The 21308-nt window shown below is 38.8% G+C and overlaps 1 protein-coding gene and 1 long non-coding RNA gene across 4 annotated transcripts in view; one reads left to right on the forward strand and one right to left on the reverse strand.

Moving 5' to 3' along the window:
• Positions 1-21308, forward strand: part of dlgap2b (discs, large homolog-associated protein 2b) — a 78014-nt gene that overhangs the window by 33515 nt on the left and 23191 nt on the right. The window lies entirely within an intron of this gene.
• The window catches only part of LOC311272108, a 76264-nt gene that overhangs the window by 25214 nt on the left and 29742 nt on the right, over positions 1-21308 (reverse strand). The gene's annotated exons all lie outside the window — the stretch shown is intronic.

Raw genomic sequence — 21308 nt, forward strand, 5'->3', positions numbered from 1 at the left:
AAAAAGGCAAGAAAGTTGGACTAAAATCAAGCCATGTTTGTATGAATTTCTCATTTTTCCAGCAACTCATCAGTTTGTTAAACTGAACGTTTGCAGGGGTTTTGTTTATCTTGTGACATAATTACAGAGGAATCATTGACAGTGTTTCAGACCTGAGCCAAGAGACCTGGGTTTGCAAATGCAGAGAATGGTTTTGTCTTAATTATGAGACCACTGGGTCCTGGACTTCCTGACAAACAGGCCACAGTCTCTTAAGATCCATGGCAGCTCATCTTCCACCATCACACTCAACATCGGCTCCCCGCAGGGATGTGTCCCTAGCCCCCTGCTGTACACGCTCCTCGCATATGATTGCTCTGCAAGGCACTCGAGCTCTCATAAAGTGAAGTTTGCAGATGACACAGCTATGGTTGGACTGATCTCCAACAACGATGAGTCTGTGTACAGGCAGGAGGAGGTTGAATTTGTGGATTGGTGCAAAGCAAACAATCTCTGCATCAATGATTTTCGTTGCTTCATGTTTTTAACATGTCAAATGACAATAATCTGAATCTGAATTAGTGTTTTTCTTTGTAATGAATGAAATTGAAAAGACCCTTGCCTGTTAGTTCATCACTGTCTGGACTTTTTGGCTGTTTCTACATTTAGTTTCCTAGGCGAGGATTATTGCATACTGCAGGTACTTTATGGCATCATTCAGACATCTTTCAGCCATCTTATTCATCTTTAAATCGTAAATGGGTTGGACCAACTTCACGTGTGTCTTTCTTTAAAGAGTGAAGGGGAGAAAACAAGAGAAATCACTTCATCACGTCTGTAAAGGAGTAAGTGTATATGCAGTCTTAAAGGCAGAGATAGGAGATCTACTGAATTAAAAGAGGGCTGCGCTGTCTCATTATTTATGCACATGGTGTCCAGCATCCTTGAGTAATTCTGATAAATCACTTTCCCTGCGGTAAAATCAATGTGTGGCACACACAACACTTCAGCCCAAAACAAACCCAGCTAATGCCCCAGATAAGGAAGCTGTGTTTTCCCTCTCAAAGCCTGATATGCTCAGTATCAATAATGCATAAGAATGTAACAGGTTGTTTGTTTATTTCTGTAATGGAGTTAGTTTTAAATCGACACTATAGCGGCAATTAATCATTAAACGGCACATGAAATTATTGCTGACTTAGGTCAGCATGAGAAACTGTAGGGGAATCTTAACTAACATCAGGGGATTTAAAACAATTTTCAGGTGTGATTGAACAAGAAAATGCCGTGACACCTGAGACACAGTTTAAAGCCACACTTGACAAGATGTTAATGACGGAAGACATCTAACAAGCCTGCAGTGTAAATCAAACGTTGGACAGCAAAAGAGCAGATGAACTGAAGAAGCAAACCTGAAGAATGAGCAATGTGACTTGGCAGTGTTAGATCTACTGTTACTCCATTGTGGTTTTGGCGGTCTCTGGTTCTCCTTTTTTTCATGATTATGCAGCGTCAGGCTTGATCTTTAAGTGGACAGGCTACGTTCTGCTTCAGATGATAAAAAGAATAGCTCCATTAAAAATTGTAAATTATTCTTTCTGCAAACACATTGCTAGTTTTTCTGATGCTTTTATCATCGCAAATGATGAAAATCTCACAACCTAGGCACGTGAAACTCAAATTTTCACATGGCTAGACCTCACTAGGGTTATGTGGGAAAATGCATTTATGTGATTTCAGGAATTGAATTACTTCACCTGGCTCTCCCTTTGAGTGACATAAGTTATAGCTAGCAACATGCAGGATGAGGAGCTTGTGCCAAAAAAAATCTAGCGTAATGCTGTGTTTTATATATTAGAGACATTTGTAGGTATTTCAAAATTTAGACAAAGGATCTGAATTTAAGTTGTGGTTCATGATTGAGATTAAATTGATTTTTGGCCAGATTGTTTTTGTCTAAAAGCATGAGTCAAACTAAAAAAGGGACATCAATTATCTTTAGTGACATATTTGTAGTACCTTTTATTAGCTCCTTTCAACTTTGCTGGCGAGAACATTGATTCTCTCTTATGGTGCCTATAAACTGTATGATAACAATCTTTCCAGTTCATTGCCTGTCACACGGTGTGAGATGGGTCTAATAAAGCTGTCAGACAATGTTTAAGGCATGTGAGATGGTGTAGTGAAAAAACAATTATAGTGCTAGAATTTACATAGAATAAGAAAAACATGCAAGCAGATGTAGATATGTAGCAAAACAATGAAAGTTGAGGCCATCGGAGAAGACGGCTTCATGTATTTGGTTTAATTTCAGGTGGTATTGGTTCGTTTATCAACATGGGCTGTAGCAGCAGTCACATTGTGGGATTTTAGCCAAACATTTCTGACACTTGGCTGGCGGTAAACTTGTCACTAGTTTCTTTAAATTGACAATCAGGTTTCTCTCTAATTTTGATGTGTTGTGTGGGACAGAACAAAATCACCCGGTGTACAGAGTCTTTTAAGAGAAGCCTCTTTTCTCTCCTCTGTATTACAACACTGTCAGGACCCAGTGGTGGAGAGGGCTAAATTTATAATCAGGGTGCTTAATTGATATGCAAAATGTCAGGTGCCACGCCCTCTGTGTACGCTGTTCTCCATGTGCCTTGATTAATTAAAGTCATGCATATTTTTTGCACATTTACATACTGATATAAAATCTACCCTACTGTTACTCCTTTATCCTTAAGGATGGTTGTAAGGAGTGCATATGGACACTGATCGCCCCTGTGTTATGTGACAATAAGTATGATTACAGGAAACTTTGATAATTCATGCATAAATTAACCACATTTGCAGAAGCGCTTTAATTTAAAATATCAAAATAATTAACTGTCTTTTGTCATTGGACAGCGCAGTGCAGATTATCAGGAAACATTAGCGAGAATAAACGCTCAAACATTAAAAGTACATGCCACACGCAGTAGTCTGCTTATAAAACACAGACCATGGAGACTGTTTCTCCTCATGGATCTGCTCTTGTTGACTCCTCTGTACCACAGTGGCGAAACTGTCATACGGGGGGATTCCCCAACATCACAGCATCACGTCGAGCAGCATCTCATGTCATCACCTATAATGCAATGCTGAGATTTTTTCTCACGAACAATAACTTTTTTTCCCCAGACTGTTGCATCACAGCTTTGAGAAGTTGACATGGACAAAAAAAGCAAACCGTGATCAAAGAAACTGTCAGTGAAATCCCCCTTTTTCTGTGCTTTTGTCACATCTACAGTATTCCTGTTGCTTTTATTTCAGACACAACTGGGAGTGCTTTCATGACAAAAAGACAAAGCTGATAAATAATCTACAAGCTTTCTTTGTAATCTCACTGTAAGGGATTGCAAGACAAAATCAATAATGGATATTGTGCTACCTTCAAAATGTTTTTCTTTTGCACCATTTTTGAAGGTTATTGGAAAAAATTGCCCACATAAATCAAATCTGTAAAAAATAAGAAAAAGGGAATTCACATTGGGTCCTCTCTAAGACTTGTATAAGAATACAAGGACTATATATACTTATGATTAATTAAAGGGTAACATAATCAGCAGAGGAGCTCAATGCTTCCTTCCTGGTTGTATGGTCCTGGGGAAATTGAGAGAAAACTAGCACCACACATGGAAAGCAAGCAAAATCCTTCACATTTTAGCAGCTATCAGCACTCTGGAGTCCTGCAGTAGCTTAGCAGCCTTGTGCAGGGTAAGCTTTTTAAAATGAGTCTCATGTTATTCTGTGTACCTTATGCCCTATTTTCACAGGACCAATATAAACCTGGAACCCGAGGGCATTGTGACCATATAGTACACAGATTATTTGCAATTTCAATCCCTTGTTAATCTATAAATTACTTGTGAATCATATTCTTAGTAGTATAAGTCATTATTTTATGTCTGCCATGTACAATGGAGGTAGTAGTAAGTGCATTTTAGAGAAAAAGCTTCAAATTGTGGTTTAATTAACCAAACATTGACAGAGTGAATAACACTGACCTCTTCAGGGCATCTGTAATTTTTGATCATTTCATTAATGGATGTGAATGCCTTTTAGGGCTGCAACTAACTTTTAAATATTCAAAATTGATTATCTCCTGATTATTTTAACTTTAAACTGAATTTAATTAACCAGTTTATCATTTTGTTGATAGATACTTGTGTACATAGACATTTGTGAAGATATGATCAGATATTTGTCAAAACAAAATGACCACCATTTTTGAGATCACAGTGTGATTCATTGACATTATGCATTTTTTTCAGTCCACACCCCAAAGACACTTACATTTACTATCATATAACACAAAACAGCAGCACATCCACAGACTTATTGGAATCATACTGACCCAGAACATTGACGTTACATTTTGGCATCAAAAATAAAATTTAACATTGAAAACAAAATCTGAACTGAAAGAGGAAACATTGGCAGGGGCTTCGGAGGGAACTTGGGTCAAGACGAGTGCAGTTTTCTCTTGTATTTATACATAAATCACAGTAAATGAGCCCGCTCTCCTCAAAACCTCTCCTCTAAATGCAAAACTGGTGACAGAAAGTCAAAAACTGGAAACATTGAAAAACACAAAAACATATTCTTTTATTGTTTTGTTTCAGTGCCAACACAAATTATTCCAATAAAATAATAATTCATGCCAATGTTTCCTTTTTCAGCTCAGGTTTTGTTTTCAAAGCCAGATTTCATTGTCAGTGACAAAATTTAAAATCACTGTTGTAGCCCAATTAAACCAGAGATGTTTGTTTTTTTTTAGAAATAAAAGAAGTCAAAATAGTAGGAGATTATTTCTGTTGATTGCCTTATTGAGTAATAATTACAGCTTTAATGCTTTAGAGGAATAATTCACCAGTTAAGTCACCATATGAATAATACTTGATATAGGGGCTTTAGGCAATCGTTTAGGATATTTTCTTCCTGCGCTGTCAGCCACAAGAAAGACATATTTTAATATGTAAAGAAGTCTATAGTTACAGTATGACTCATTGACCATAATGTACCGTGTAATTGTCTAATGCAGCAAGCCTCAATAGGGACATCTCGGAGTTGTTAACAGCTGTCTGCTCCTTCAAGTGGAATGGACAATGCTGAAGATTTAAAGGCACCACACTGACAGTCACGCAGGTGTTACTGTAGTAAAAGGAACAAAGTCCAGAGGGGATTTCCAATATTTCAGTATTTTTTTCCCCTGCCACTGGTTGAGACTTGAGCTATTAAAAAAAACCACATTATCGCTTACATAACCAGAGAGATGGGCACTGGGGTTTGCAACTTGTAGTCCTAATTAAAGTTCTTCTAAACCCTCATTAACTACTAAATAGGATGTAATTAATCTGCAGTGAAATTTTCTAGAAGTATTGTCAACTTGAAGGAGACATGAGGCTGAAATGAGAACCTTGAGGCTAGACTTGAGAGATTTTGTGACTCACGGACATGTTTGGATGGCAGGTTGAGGATTTAATTGTCTTTCTTTTGTTAGCTTAGAAGTTGATCTCACACAGGCCTATAGATTGGTGTGTCATTTGAGTTTCACAGTTATTAATTACTGACTAATTTAACACAATACTTATTCAAAGCTCCTTTTTGAAGTAATAAATCCTTTTGAACAGTGGAATGGGAACCCCAAGTAGCACGAGCAACAACTGTCTCCATATCTTAACTGACAAAGAAAAGAAAATCAGAGGAAAAATATATCACGAGTAACTCAGCATCATGCGTGGACATGAACTCAATTACCTCTCTGAAGTCTGTTCTGGACTGTAGCCTGTGTTTTTATTTAGATCTCAGGTAATTGCATGAGCTCTGCCTCATGCAGCGGATGTATATTTATACCCCGGTTTGTCTTAAAGACGACGCTGCCAATAAATAAATTAGATTCTTTACTGGCAGGCTGTGCACTATGATGCTAAGGACTGCAGAAATTGACAGTAGTGGAGATATTTGGCTTGCTGGGCATAAGGGATAATGTAATGTTACCTTAAGGTTAATAAGTAAGTGTACTGTAAAAAGAGAAATACCTGGGAAAGAACTTTTCCTATTTGGCTGATTGGCTGAGCTCATATTTTAACTGCACAGTAAATGTGAAACGATAAATCAACTAATCAGTGAATGAATATGTGAATAATGCAACACGCTAAATAAATTAACACAGAACAGTTCATTTTCCTGCTGCTTGGCACAGTGTGCATCAAGAGCCCTGGAGTTTTTATTGTTTATTTGAGACTAAGAGACTTAACTCAAGCAACTGGTGGTTATTTATTGCCTGAGTTTTAAGTTGTGATGAACTACAGAGTGTATGGATGCGAGGTGGAATAATCGAACCCCGAGAGACCTGTCAATCAACAGACAAAGCCCAAACGTACATGTTGTTAAGCCTAAATATCTACTTAAAATATCATATTCTGGAAATAACGCTGAATTTTTAATGTCTCTTCAAGAAAGTGTAAAATAAATACCGAGTTTAGTATGTGAAGAGATTAGCTGGGTGTTTTTTTCTTTGACTTTGATAGAGTTAGGATTTTACCGAGATAATAAGAATCTAAAGGCTACATGCTGAGGTTGAATATACAGTGTGTGTTTTTAGGAGCAGATGGTGCCCCTGCTGGGTCTTGTTCTATAGCCTGTGATCCAGGTGAGCTTTAGCCTACAGTACATGGTTGGCCAGATGTTGGCGTCCTCACCTCTTCTGTCAGGGCAACACCAAGTGAACAAATCTGATACGGTCTGTTGAAGTGTTCGTGTGTTCATGTCTGTGCATATGTGTGTGTATGACTTCATTTATGTCGAGGTACGTCCACGAGTATTGTTTGAGTAAGAAAACAAAACAAAACTAACTAAATTTAGGTTGGTTACCCTTCATAAATGACAACATCTTTCATTTTTATGGTAAAAAATCACATTAAAGACATAAAATACATGCATAAGTTGGATGTTAGCTGTTTTATACTTCATGTTATAAAGCATTATAACAGCAGACATCAGTGCTCTGCATTCTCACTCCATGCTGCAGGAGAAGCATCTTCATGTAAGACAGACTTGCCTTGCGTGAAATTATTTTGGCACAATGATCACATCTATTTTTCATCACTACATTTTTTGGTAGAGCTTAGACACGCTTTTGAGTGCTTGAATCAGCCTGCCATGTTACAAACACTATACATGTGCAATGACTCGTGTGTACAGCGTTCAAAATGAAGGAACAGATCTGTTTCTATTCCCTCAAACATGCCAATTCGCATTTACTGTGACAGACATGAGTACATGCCCTCCATACACTCAAAATTCCTTTTTTCTCCCGTGTGCTCAGCAAACCAAATCTGAAAAATAGAAAACTTTACCCGACAATGCAATTAAAGTAATAATCTCAAAGATTTTCATTTGAATAAATGTCTCACTGAATGACGCAATGGTGATTGAGCATTTGGCCCATTAATGAAAGCCCTCGCATTTGTATCATTACGAAGTGGGTGTCTGTGGCGACATTCCCAGGAAAATCACAAGCGGCGCACGGTTAGTGACGCGTTTTCCATCACCCGGTAATGGTTGGTCAGCCAGAGGGGTAGGCGGAGATAAAGCCACAGACTCGCTCTTCAACTCAGTCGTGTGTGAAGCGATGATGCAGTTCTTTCTGGGCTCTGCTAGTGGTGCAACACAACAGTTGCTATGCTTGAACAAACAGATAAAAGATCAATGTCTACAGACTGCCAACTGACTGATGTCACACAGGCGACACTGTTCGGATGTCTGGAAAGTGAGGTCAGAAACCCAACGGCAATTACTGCTTTTCGTCAGAGGTTACACCAAACAGAACGAAACAGATATCTTCAAGACTTTTACTTTAATGGTTTGTTGTAATGATATCTGCTACTGCACATGACAGAAGGACAAAAACAAAATGTGGGTCAAAACTAATCCTGAGATTTGTTTTCCCTTAGAAAAGTGCTAAGGATTTAAAGATGTACTATATTTAGTCGGTCAACAGATGGAAATTAGTCTGGCTTCTTGACAGTTTTTTTTCTTTTTTTAGTGGCCATGATTCCTGACAAGATTACGCTTACAGTAAAGATCTAAACTCACATCTTGAATTATTCTTTTATTTTTCTGTTTGGCTCCACATTTCATCTCCATGTCGAGATAGTTGGTTGCCACAGTAACAAGGTTTTACCCTACCTTCTCAAGAGACAAATGTCTTGACCTGGCCTGGACATCCTGTTGCCAACTCAATTACCTAATAATTTACATCAGCAAGAGTTGTAGTTTTGTAAGTGTTTTAACTAAATTACGCATGAATTGTAGATGTGAAAGCTCTCATTTCACACTTCTGTTTTTATTTATGATATTCATACACACAAACAAAACAGAGCTCTTTTCTCCCAACAGTCCGTCCCCTCGGTGCGTGCTAGTTTAACCTTTGGAAGTTGTGGGAATACAGTAAGTGTAGATGCTAATCTTACACTCCTGTAAACAGGCTTTCAATTTAGGAATTGATTTTGAAAACAAGCATCAACAAGCATTGTTGGATGGGGCAAATTCTGCTGTTGTTTCCAAGTTTCACCCTTTCAGCTTATTATAAGACCCCTGTCATGGCAGCGTCTCTGTCTCTGCTTGAGCAATGTGCCGGATCTTTTAATCAGTCTTCAGCACAGCCATCAGGAGGAGGGCCTGTCCTCTATATTTCATGTGCTTCGCATTTGGGTAGCCATCATTAAAGCTCAACTTTTCACACTGGCTGTTTGACAATCTGGTGCAGGCTGTACAGGTATTGGGGGAGGAGTTGTCCCCCCACCCAGCATCCTTTCTCTGTCTCTCTCTCTCTTCCTCTCTCTCTCCGCTGCAGTAGGCTCAAGACAGATGGAGCGGTACATGACAAAACAGCCTAATTAAGAGAGTGGTGCACCTCTGAATTCCCACACGTGGAAACCCTCTCCAGAACCGTGACAGAACATGTTGGCAGCGGAGAAAGACGAAAAACAATTCTCAATTTGCATCATCCATCTTTGTCCTCAAAGTGCTTAGGCTCTTACTACTACCTGGAAGCCTCGCAAAAGAGCGTGTAACATATAGGCCATTAAATTGTTCCATTTCCATGCCACATCGGCTGCAGTCAACACAGAACGACGACATGAACATAAATGAAAAATAATGAATGACACGGCTGAATACATTCACGAGCTTAAGATGATTTAAACATGCATCAAAAATGGCAAATTGTAAGACCTGCACACGAAGAGAGATTGCCGCTCATTTGTGGACAGAAAGAAAAATGCAGCTCTGGTACTTTGGTTAGTGGATGAAACAACTGCTGACATGACTTTACTTGATATAATATACATCTTTGGTTTTGCCACTGAAATGAGGTACGAGTGCAAAGCTGAAAACATCAGTTGAACTTGTGAATTAACAGAAAATTAATTTGCTAACATTTTGATATTTAATTAATCATTCTATGAAGTAATTTTTCAAGCAAGAATGCAAAATATTTGATCGTCTGGCTCCCCAATTGCATTGTAGTAAATTGTAAATAGCACTTAGTTGTACCCCGACATGAGTGTGCAATCAATAAAATGTAAAGTGAAAACATTTTATCTGTATGATTGGAGGTTGATGATTTGAGGAGGGATAAGGGGGGATGCCATCCCCCTTGCTGGTATCCCCCTTTTTAACCGAGCATCATTGACTCTAGTAAGCATTTTGCTTAATGTTAATGTTGATACAGAAAGTCAGCAGCTCAAAAGCTGTTTCCCTTTCTGAAAAAAAAAAATCACACAGATAATTACAAAACCCTGTTGAGGCCAATTTGAACCCAATAACCCTGATCATATCTTCATTGACTTCAGGGTATATTTAAGGCATAGCTGTCTCCAGTGAAAAGAAAACACCAAATTCTTGCGTATATGTACTGTAATAAATCTGTATTTGTCTCTCAGCACTAATATCTGAGATGTTGCAAACAGGCGCTCTACGCAATGCTGTATGAAACTTGCATTTAAATACCCCCCTGTGTATTTTCCATAATACACTGTACTGTATACGTTAACTACTAATGGCTGGGCCCAGTAACAAAATGTCTTCCTTATAGTGAAGAAAATGAAAAGAGGAGAAAGCCTCAAATAGAGTGTTAAGAAACAACCACCAAGCAGCTGTTTTGTAAGGCATTTTATGGTGTAATAAAAGTGGGATGATAATTTCCCACAGAGTAATAAAATGTCTTCTCGTAGGAATCTATTATTACTAACAATTACTGTTGTTAGATACTGTAATAACATCTATGAATACTATAAAAATCAAAGTATAAGGGCTTAAATATAATAATATAATCCGAACAATGGTTGTTTGAGTGTCACTTTGTGTCTCTGTATCTTGTGTGTGGGATGTCTGGATAACTTTGTATAAACATGCTGAAATCTGTCAATCATAGTCAGTGATAATGTAGCTGCTAGAATAAATCAGAATGGGGTTACAGGCCAACGTGTGGCACACGGGGTAGTTTGTTTTTTTGCAGGGGTACTTGCTGCAGGCAGGCTGCACCATGTTGATACCTTTCCACATGCTGTGTATCACTTAAACAGAGTTTTGGTCAAGGTGCATGTAAGAGATATGTTGCAAGAGCATTACTTTTCTATTTCGGTATAAAAGCTCGAAAAAGTATGCGGTTAAAGGAGGCATTCTGAATTAAACATCTGTTACAACAGGATGGGGATAAAGGCCCAGCTTGGGCTTTAATACTGCAGTTGTTGCAGATATGAAGTGCAGACATCAGGACATTTTTCGAAAGAAACCTTTTTTCTTATTTCATATTGCTCCTGCACACTAAAAAAATCATCAAGTAGAACAATACATTCAGGATGAGCTTTTTGCTTTCATGTGATTCCTTTTTTTATTTTTGTGCTTTTATGTTTCTGAGCACAGAAATGTTACAGCACCTTTAATCTAATAACTACAGATCAGTGGCATAATGTTTTGCATCAGGAAAACATTATAATTGTCAGTCTGAACAAGTAATATTATTTATAGGTTTAATAACAAGTACATGTTTCTACAGGACTTTAAATAAAATTGTGTTTTATTATTAACAAACAAGGGTGCTAACAATAATAACCAAACTTGAATTTTTGCAGCAATCAGTTTTGTTTATATTTTTAAATGTGTAAACCTGTAATGCAAAGAGCATTGCTGTTTCAGTTTTTTCATGTGTCTTGTCTGGCACACATCGAGCTTGAGTGTTTGTGCTTCTCTGGCTGTTTTCTGTCACTGTTGTTGTTGTTGTTGTCACACTGCGACTCCCTTGCTCTTGATATCTACATCTCAGCTATTCACTGTCTCTAGCCACAGATGGTATATTTCCAAAACGTCCTGAAAGTCCCAACAGTTGCGCAAACTGGAACTTAGACACAGTCTGATGCAGAAACGTACTGTATGCAAATTTACTTCGTATGTAAAGGAATTTCACAGGTTAATTTTGCAGATTTAAAGATGATGCAAGTTTATTGCAAGTTACAGCTAAGACCAGATGTTACGCTTGCTAGCTTTGGTGAATCTATGCAGTAGCTCTGTACGACCATTCGGACCATGTGTGTATTTGCTATAGCTGCAGATGAGGTGCATATTCAACGGCTGTTATAGATGATGTGGAGGCAGGAAACCACCCAGCGAAGTAAGGCAGACAGTTGTTATTTTCCTTTCTATATTTCTTACATGTGTGTACTTCCAATTAGGATTATGTCTAAATAATTTTGTGTAGACAACACAAACTCAGCCTTTATTATGTGCAGTTTAGAGCATGGATACCTAACCGGAACCCACCAGGTCTCAATGGGTCCCAGGTTTGGACAAAGATTTTGAAATGACGTTGGCGTTCAGGTCAGGTTTGGTCACATCATATATAGAAAATATATGTATTTATTTCTTAGTTTATATCCATGTTCGTAGAACAATGCCTTTTCACTGTAATCTACAATGTACTTCTCTGTAATCATGGTAAACAGGAATGCTGTAACCATGGTAACAACTGTGTGATTGGGAAAGACTCAGTGCTTCAGATAACATTAACTGCGTCAGACTCAAGTTCAGAAAAAAACAAAAAAAATTAGTTGTATTTGGGTCTTACTCAGTCATCCCAAACTGCACTCTACTTCAGTGTAATACTGTGCACCTGGGTCGGTTATACAGAGGTTATAATGTCTAATACAATTCATGGTCACCATAGTGAAAACAGATATAACACATGTAGAACAAAGTAGTGTTCTCCGTACGGTAGTAGATTTCAGAACAATATGTTGAGGCAAAGATTTGTAGGCGGAGGCTAAAACATCCTACTCAACTAAAAAGGCTGAAGTGTTGCAGAAGTCTCAATATTTAAACTCACAAAGGCTGCACCAAGTGAGACTTCTGCTTCATACTGTACATGTAAGCAGTTTCCATGGAGATGTGTCAACATTCGCTGCAAGACCTGAATGAGAAGAGGCAAGATGCCAAACCTGCACCTCCTACACCTGGGTTTTACTCTTTTTTTTCTTCCATATTGTATCATCAGCAGTGATATATTTTGGTATACTGCCTGAAAATCAAGAATGGTTAAGATTAGTACTTGATGTAAAGGGGCAGACTTAATGCCGAGGGGATTATACCATTTCTGGTCATCTCACACGGTTGCCTTGATGTGTTAAACTTGGTTAGATCTGACTCATACACTGGCAGGAGGTGTTGTCATGAGGTCCGTAAGGCTTATTTTAGTGATAAATTTGCTCGTCTTTTGAATGTTCTGCATGTACAACGTGTATATATATCTATACTCAGAGATACACGTAAACCCCGAGGGAGTCACATGTTGCAGCTTTAGGACCCTATTCTGTGTTAAATCAATGCGTGTGGGAGGCTTTACAGGCTGCTGCACAGTGAGCAGTGATGGCCTATAAGCTCCCTATTTGGCATTTCTTCCACTGAAGGGCGTAGATAGAGACTGAGGCTGTGTCCAGGGTGTGTGGCATCACTACAACATCAGCCAGTGTCTGCCTGCCGAGGAGAGAGCAGCAGCAGCAGTGGGAGGGAGTGGGTGGATATATCAAAAGGTGAAATGCAGCCTCTGCTGCAAAGCTACATCCAATTGAATATGATTTTGTCTCCGTTGCAAGGTCTAACACTCTTCCCACTTATGTAATGTTCACTGCACGTATGAGCAAAAACATGTTACCATTAAACAGCTGTCTCCTTCCCGCTGTAAGATGCTTTGGTTATTTCATTCCAGCAGACATTAACTTTGCTACTCACTATTACCATTTGCTTTATCACAATATGAATCAGATTACTGCCTGGTTATGCCAACGTTTATATTTGATCATCTAAACAGATTACCTTAAAAACAAAAAAAGATTATGAACTGGGCAGTTAAGCTGGTTAATGCAAAAAAAAATAAAAAATAGTTTGAACATCACAAGCTGTCAAACATTCGAATGCGAAAGTGTTCATAGCTGTTCTGTAACGTTAACATTCAAAGATGGTGCAAAGAGCCTACGTATATTTCCAATGTGCACATAAAAACCCTGAGTGGAAATGCCAAAAATAAGAAACTGAAGTTTTTATGCTTGGTTGAGGTGGAAAGGTTGGTGTATTGATAAAAGCAAAATGCAACAAAATGGTGAATAAATCATCACGTACATGAAGCATTGTGACAAACATCCGAACAGAGAAGAAAAATGTTGGCAGACTAAAACATTGTATTTGTATGACGCAAAGAGGAGGAAATAACATTACCTAAATGTAACATAAAACAAAATTTCAAACAACCAACATGTTTTGTACATTGCAGGTCCAGCTGGCGCTCATTTAATTACATCTTAATGCACATTTTTTTTGCAACGGTTTAATGGCAACCTACTGGAATTTGCATCGTCAGCTTAGTATCTTGCCAAAAAACATCCAACAAAAGAAAACTTTTGCCAATTTTAACAAAATTAAAAGTGTCTCACTTATGTTCCAATATGTCATTTCTCTTATGATCTTCAGTTCATTTTTAAATCTAGTCACATCTACAAAGTCACAGGCAACATGATTTTTTTTACCAAACCGTCAATTTCCCTTTTTCATTCCATGCACTCTAAACTGACACCAGGTTTGAATGTCAGTGACTGTATTAAAGCCCAGGCGACCTGTCCAAACATGTCTGCCAGTCTCTTGTTCAGTGGGATAGATTCTAGACTCATGTTACCCTGACTAGCAATTAGTGGGCAATGAAATTACTGAATAGCGAATACTATTATTTTCTCAAAAAAGAAAGGGGTGCTGAGTGCTTTCACTTCTTTTTGGCAGGTTGTTCTAGCCATGGGGGTGGCTGACACCTCAGGTATCCAGAAATATTCTGTTAAATGGCTTATTTATGGCAACAGGAAGACAAAGTCACAGGCTATGAAGCATACATGTAAACAGCTTAACTTGAATAAGACCTTAAATGGACTGTGGCTAATCGTAGTGTTACTCTGCGCTCGTAAAAGTGGCTAACTTCATTCTACATTGCATCTGTGTTGTACTTCAATGTTGTAAATTAGTTTTACACTGGTTGGCTAGTTACCTTAAAGCTTCCTTCACATTTCAATTCTGAGGTTGGTTTAGCACTAGATTAGATTTAAGACTTGCAGTTGAGGTCTACTAGATTTTTCTGGCATAGTTTTGGTTCATTATCTAATACTAATGGGTTAATGGTACATGTATTCGTCCCAACATGCAACCATACAAAGAATGTCTCTGACCGTCACACTATGCCGAGAGCATACTGTATGTCATTGGGCGAGATTATAATCATTCTGGAGGTGGTAATGCACCTAAAAGCTATTTTCCAACCATTACGAGAGCAGCCTCTAAATGTTAAAGCAGACGGACCAAAGACATGACCGAAACAATTGTTTTGATCAGCCCTGCATAACAATATGACCTATGTGAAAGTGTATGTTCACTGTTAACTGCTTAATGCACTACAGGCTGTACTGACGATATCAGGGGGGACTAGGTGCCTTCCTGTTGTACCGAACTTGTACTGAACCATGACCCCAAAACTGAAGTACGTACCGAACTATGAATTCTGTGTACCATTACACCCCTACTTAATACATATTCAGCAACTTTTCTTGGATCTGCCATCCTAGACTGTAAAGATTGATGCTAATAAGAACTGGCAGTTTCTTCTCATGATATTCATATCAGCTCCCTGTTTGTTTTGGCCCTCCAGTATCATTTTACAGTTTGAATGTGAATCATCTGACAACTCTGTAACTGACCCGATTTGGTTTGTTTCCAAGTGGATGGTGGCTTCTTTTTCTCAACAAACATCTGAGATCAGTCTTTAATTTAGAGGTCACGCCTCGGGAAAAAAATCCGGGCGAGTAATAACAATTGATTAAGAACGGATGTTTTTGCTCAACTGTGATCGATAAATTATCTCAAGGATATTGTTTTCAACAGTGTGATTCATGCTCTACAGTTTGACTGCTTGTTGCTCTGTTCTTCCCTGTGGCATTAGCTTGCTGTGCATTGGTGTGGAGGAGGAAGGCCTCATTTATTCCAAGTTATGCAACCATCTTGGGAAATGCTGGCCAGGCGCTGACTGTAGCATAGCGGCAGAGCTTTTACTTAGCAGCCAGCAGCACACTGGTTTCCCAGAGAGCACAGCAAGCAGAGAGGCTTTCCCCTCTCTCTTTTTTTTCTCTTTTGCACTCGCCCTAATCTCTCCCCCTTCGGTGTGTGGCATCTTTGTCAGGAAAAAAAAACCAGGCTGCATCAGGTGCTGACAGAAGCACATTTAAGGTAGAGAGGAAATGGCCTGTTGATCATGCACAATAGCTGTTGCATAAGCTGTGATAGAGGAAAGCTATCATCAATGTTTCATGGATTTGCAATGTGAGCTCTTAAAGAGCCAAGAGGGAGTATTTGCATCTATAGACGATAGGACAAAAAATCAATCTTGACAGCAAGAACCTTTTGTATTCAGCGTGTCAGCAACCGTCACCTTCGTAAAAAGGTTTTGTAAAATCTTTTATTTTGCATTTTGCCTGCAGTTTATCAACTTACACAGTTTGATTTACATTCACACCATGGCTTCATGTAATCTTCTCAACAGTAAATGTAATCTTCTGAAATGTTCCTCTCACCCTGAAATGGAAACAAGCTTGCTTGCTTGCTTTTCTCAAAAGCCTTTCAGGAGCTTTATTCTCTCCCCTCTGAAGTCTGTCAATCTCCCACTCCTCTTACTTCTCCTTGGCTTCTGGTTTTAGCTCTCCTCTCATGTATTCAGTTCATATTGTCAGCTGATGAACAGCTTTTTAAAACCTATATTCATACAAACATCACTGCTCTCTTCAATGAATGCCCAGCTTATCATTCACACCTGGAAGCTGCCAAGCACTGTACAACATTCGGTTGGCCACTGAGCCCATTTGGGGTTAAAAGACTGCTCAAAGGCACCTCTGTGGTTGTAATGACAGGTGTAATGTGTTAAAACTGTACAGTACATCTCTATTGTCCATTGCAATTGCAAACCAAAATCCCCCTCTGGACCAATACAGATTCTCTAATCTCTAATCTAATCTAATGCTTCTGTTTAAGACATCCAGAGTCTCCTGAACCTTCTTCAGACACAAGTTAACCAGCTCTCAAGAGTTCCTGCACAAGCACTCTCCTGCTGACTGAAACTTGATCTATTGTAGAGTCAGAAGTAAGAGTTACGTGGCCACATGGAAGTCTGTTCGCATAAGCACTTGAAACACTCCACGGTTCACCTCAGGCGGATGAGCTGCAGGCTAAAGGTGCTCCATCGTTGCATCAGCTCATCGTAGGGAGAGTGGGTGGTATTGTCCAAGATAGAGCTGAGGATCTCATCTTCCCCTCTGCTGCTGCCTGCAGGCTATCCAGACTCAGCCCTATGACACAGCTTTTTTTTAACCTGTTTGTTGAGCCTGCAGGCATCCCCTGCCTTCATGTCACCTCCCCCGCACGCAGAGAACAGTGCACTGGCCACTATGTATTAGAGGAAGTTGGAGAGCAGTCTGTTGCAAATGTTGGATGACACGAGCCTCCTCGGGCAGACAGTCAGTGTGTGTTTGTGTTGCTATACTAGACCAAGTTGTTATATGATATTAACTCCCATAACTTGACTTCACCACCTTTGCATCCACACTAGGATATGTCGCAGGTGTCACTGGCCTCCTGCTCCAATATCATCGACTTGCAGTGCCAGTGTCCACAGTTCCAGACCTACTGTTTTGGGGTTTTTTTTAATAAAAAACCTCTTTTTGTATTTTATTTAGTACTTTAGCTACCTACCATCAGTGAATAACTAATTTTCTTTCTAGTGCCGTATGGACTAGCTTTAACTTGGGGTAGCTGGCTAGCGTCAGCATGAATCCATGAATTTTATCAATAGCAACAATAAAGTGGTAAAGATTTCATTCATTCATTTCTATGCCTGGATGAAAAACTTCATAGGCAATTTCCATGGCAGGGCTTTTCTATCAGCATCTCTGATGATATGGATGTAATACTGACGCTAATTGATGAAGTTACGGCTCGATGTATCTGTGGACCGAAGGACAGGCTATACTAACATAATAGAAGATAATTATTCTGCAGCCATAATCTTCATCTGCTTAATGATTTATTTATAAAATTTTAACATTTTAGCACCTTCTTGTTAGTTTTTTTTCCTCCATCTGTCTCTCTTTGGAAAATGATTTATGTCAAATTGACTCTACTTGAAATGAATTAGTTGATAGCTAAAAAGACCAATCTGGGTTGAAAGATTAGTCTCTAAACAGCTGATTACGGGGTAATCAAACCACCTCAAGAGAGTGTGTATAATCAGAATGCTTGGTGATTGTAGACAGAAAATGCAGATTAGGCTGACAGTGATACAGACGCTACTCTGCGGGAGCAAACAGATGTTTTGTGTACTCTGAATGTGTATTTACTACTGTATAATATTCATGTTACCATGTAGTGAAACACGATCGCTGAATTTGCCTGATTTAAAATTGTATACACAGGGATTTGACACTAAATCCCTCTCAACTGTGGCTACTCCATCACCTCTGAAAGTATCTAAAAGGGTGATAGTGGAATTCATTCAGGATTTTTGTATTGGACTACATTAGACTACAGATGTTGTTGTCTTATATCATATTGGTTTTTGTCTGTATGTATGTAGCGACGACCTCTCAACCTGACAGCCTGACGACTGGGCCAACCAAACCGATGTAGCTTGGCTTATGCAGATACAATACAGATATAATGCCTGATCAAGCAGCTGAGATCCGTATCTGCTCTTCACTCGGGGGAGGATAGGATTAAAGTTTAAAAGTGCACAAGGTCAGAGAATGAATTGGAAAGGTTTCTGATATAACTTATTGCGTATTTGTGAGACTAGTGGAGATGGATGATCAGGCTTAGCTACTGTATGCGTGAGCGGACCAAACTAGGGGTCTACCGATATGGCTTTTTCCCCGATTATTAGAAATCAAGGAGACTGAAATCTGGTATTTGGGACCGATATTCTATCTATCTAACTCAGCAACATCTGTACTACCTATGCGATTAAATCAAATTAAAGACGGCGGGAAAACAGATTATTGTCTTGAGAGAAAAATGATATGATCCAGACAGGTACTGTAATATTAAAACCATCCTCTAACTGGATAATGTGGGTTTAAAGCTGGTGTCTTTACTTTCTTAACTGTATTGTGAATCATCGAAATTACACAGCTTGATCCAACCAAATGATTCAAAATACTACACACAAAATGTTTTGGTTGGTTAGCTCTAGTTATTGTTTACTACGAGCAATATGATTTATTTTTCATTGGTTCAGACTTTAAAGCATAAATGCAACTGCATTTGAACAAAATGTTAATGTATGCTTAGCTTCTCCGGTTAAAGCATCAGGTAAGATGACTGATTCACTTATGTTCAGAAGTACATGCTTTGACTACATGATGCTGCACATATGAGCATGGCATGTGTATGTATGTAGACACACTAGCTCAGTGCACATTCATTACTATTGTTAGCTTAAATCTGACACATTTTGTTGCCTAAGCAACCGGTCATCTACTCAATGCGGTGAATCTGAGAGACAGTGAGAGGGAGAACACAGAGAGCTATGATGGTGGAAATGAGATAACACAGAAGGATGGTACTAGTGATTATTACGATGAGGTTCTACAAAACACTACTGTTTTATTATTAACCAAAAATGTTGAACCTCTGCTAAAATAAAAATGTGAAAATTAATCAGGACTGATTACACCGTCTAATGAATAACAGTGTGGTTTAATGTCGACTGTAGTTACACAAAAACTGGAAGTGAGGCAAGGACATCAATCAAATGAAAACAATAATTACAACCACTTAGTAGTGTTCAAAGAAGGCCGTTAGTAAAAACCTGCAGCACAGCACATTTTTACTGATGGTGGATTTTAATGGTTAGTGTGTCACAAGTGTTTTGTATTTGTTTCAGAGGGAGATCAGGTAAATCTGGGTATCTCTGGATGAAAGACATTTAAATCCTAAGACATAGTCCTTAAAGTAATGATCGAATGTGCGGTTAACTCTGGGTTGGTTGTGCTTAAACTCATCATTCATTTGAACTCTACAAAATGCACCAAACAGAGCAGCCCATATGGTAAATCAAGCACAAGCGTCTATATCACATTACATACTGTATGTCATTTTTTCCCCTTTTTTCAAAACCGGGATCCACCCCAAACAACCTTGAAAATCCTTTTACAGTTCCTGGGTTTTCAGCAGTGGTTGCCATGACAACTGTGCATTTTATTTCTGGCTCCTTTGAAATGGTGTGTGAGATCAGAGATCCCAAATGTTATGTAAGACGATGTGTGCACTGTTCCAGACTGGGGTTTCCTGCTGCAGAGAACTTAAAGTAATTAATTACAGGGGAACGGCAGACACTCAAGGCGCTTCACCATCGACTCCCTGCTTACCCTACAGCTTCCATCCCATACTGACAAGATGTACTGTAGGCTGCGATTGTCATGCAGGAAGCTAAGCATGATGGCAGATGCTTTTAAAATCGCTGCTCATCATGTTACGTTTTGTGGAAAAAGTTCTGTGTGTATTAAATGTCTTCTTGTATCTTGATTGGCTAGAGAGGAGCAGAAAATCATTATCAAGATTGTGTGTCAGAGAGGGAGACAAACTGGCAACTCGGGCATCAAGTTAGGATTTAACTAAGTAGCTTGTTGGATAGGGGCATTTGATTTTTCAAATACAAAGCTAATTTACACTTGCTTACACAACTTAAACATAATCTTATCTGGGAACCTCTCTTATCCCAGTTTTTGTCAATAAATATAAGAGTGGGCTTTTGTCTAGTTAAAGTCACAGTATCGGCAGTGCAAACAGATTTTGGATGTTTTGCTTGTGTTGAAACAGAATCACAGTATCTCTCAGATGCTAATTATAAAATTCCTGTGATGCATGCAGACGCCATGTCCTCAAAGCTTGTAACTAGAAGCGCATATCTGTTGTTCATTTACTAAATATTATAGTGCCCACAGTGTTAATCAGAGAAATTGAAGAATTGTACTCCCATTCTGTAAAACTTCACACTCTCGTGTTTAGAGGCAACACAATCACAAATTATTATGATAATATTATGGTGAGTGTGAGGGAAAAGTCTTGATAAAAGTCTATGCATTAAATAACATTGTATAATGTTGAATATAATAAACTATGAGCTTACTATGGGCATTTTGTTTCATGAACATGATGTAGATAAACTCGTGGGAGCCTGTGCAGCACTGATCATTAAGCGCCTTCCAGAGATTGGCACAGCAAAAGGATTTGCGATGATGAACTTTTTAACCTCTCATATCGAAGCTACAAAATTCTCTCATCTTAAAGTCTCTTTGAAGTAGTACAAAATTTGTTGCTCTTTGTGATCACCGCCCAGTGATGTGTGGAGCTCTTCTCAAAAATAATTAGGCATACGGCTAATAACAACTGGTTCTCCACCGCAGGGCTTCAGAAATAATACTTTTATCACAGATTCCAGAGGAGTTAGCTCAAGTTGTTGAGAGAATCCGCTCCCCACTTACTAAGATTGCTGTGGGATAGGTTTATGAAGAAATATATTAGATGAATTGAAGCAAACTGGAGTTTTGCTTTATAAAGAGATAGCCTAATGACTGTTTCTGGTCTAACACAGCTAGTTAGCACAGTGTGCGCAGGCACTGCTGTTCTGTGGTTTAGGTGCCAGAAAAGTTGGTCATTAAAGTCACATT

Source organism: Pagrus pagrus (genome assembly GCF_965226575.1).
Source record: "Pagrus pagrus genome assembly, chromosome: 16".
Classification (NCBI taxonomy): Eukaryota; Metazoa; Chordata; class Actinopteri; order Spariformes; family Sparidae; genus Pagrus; species Pagrus pagrus.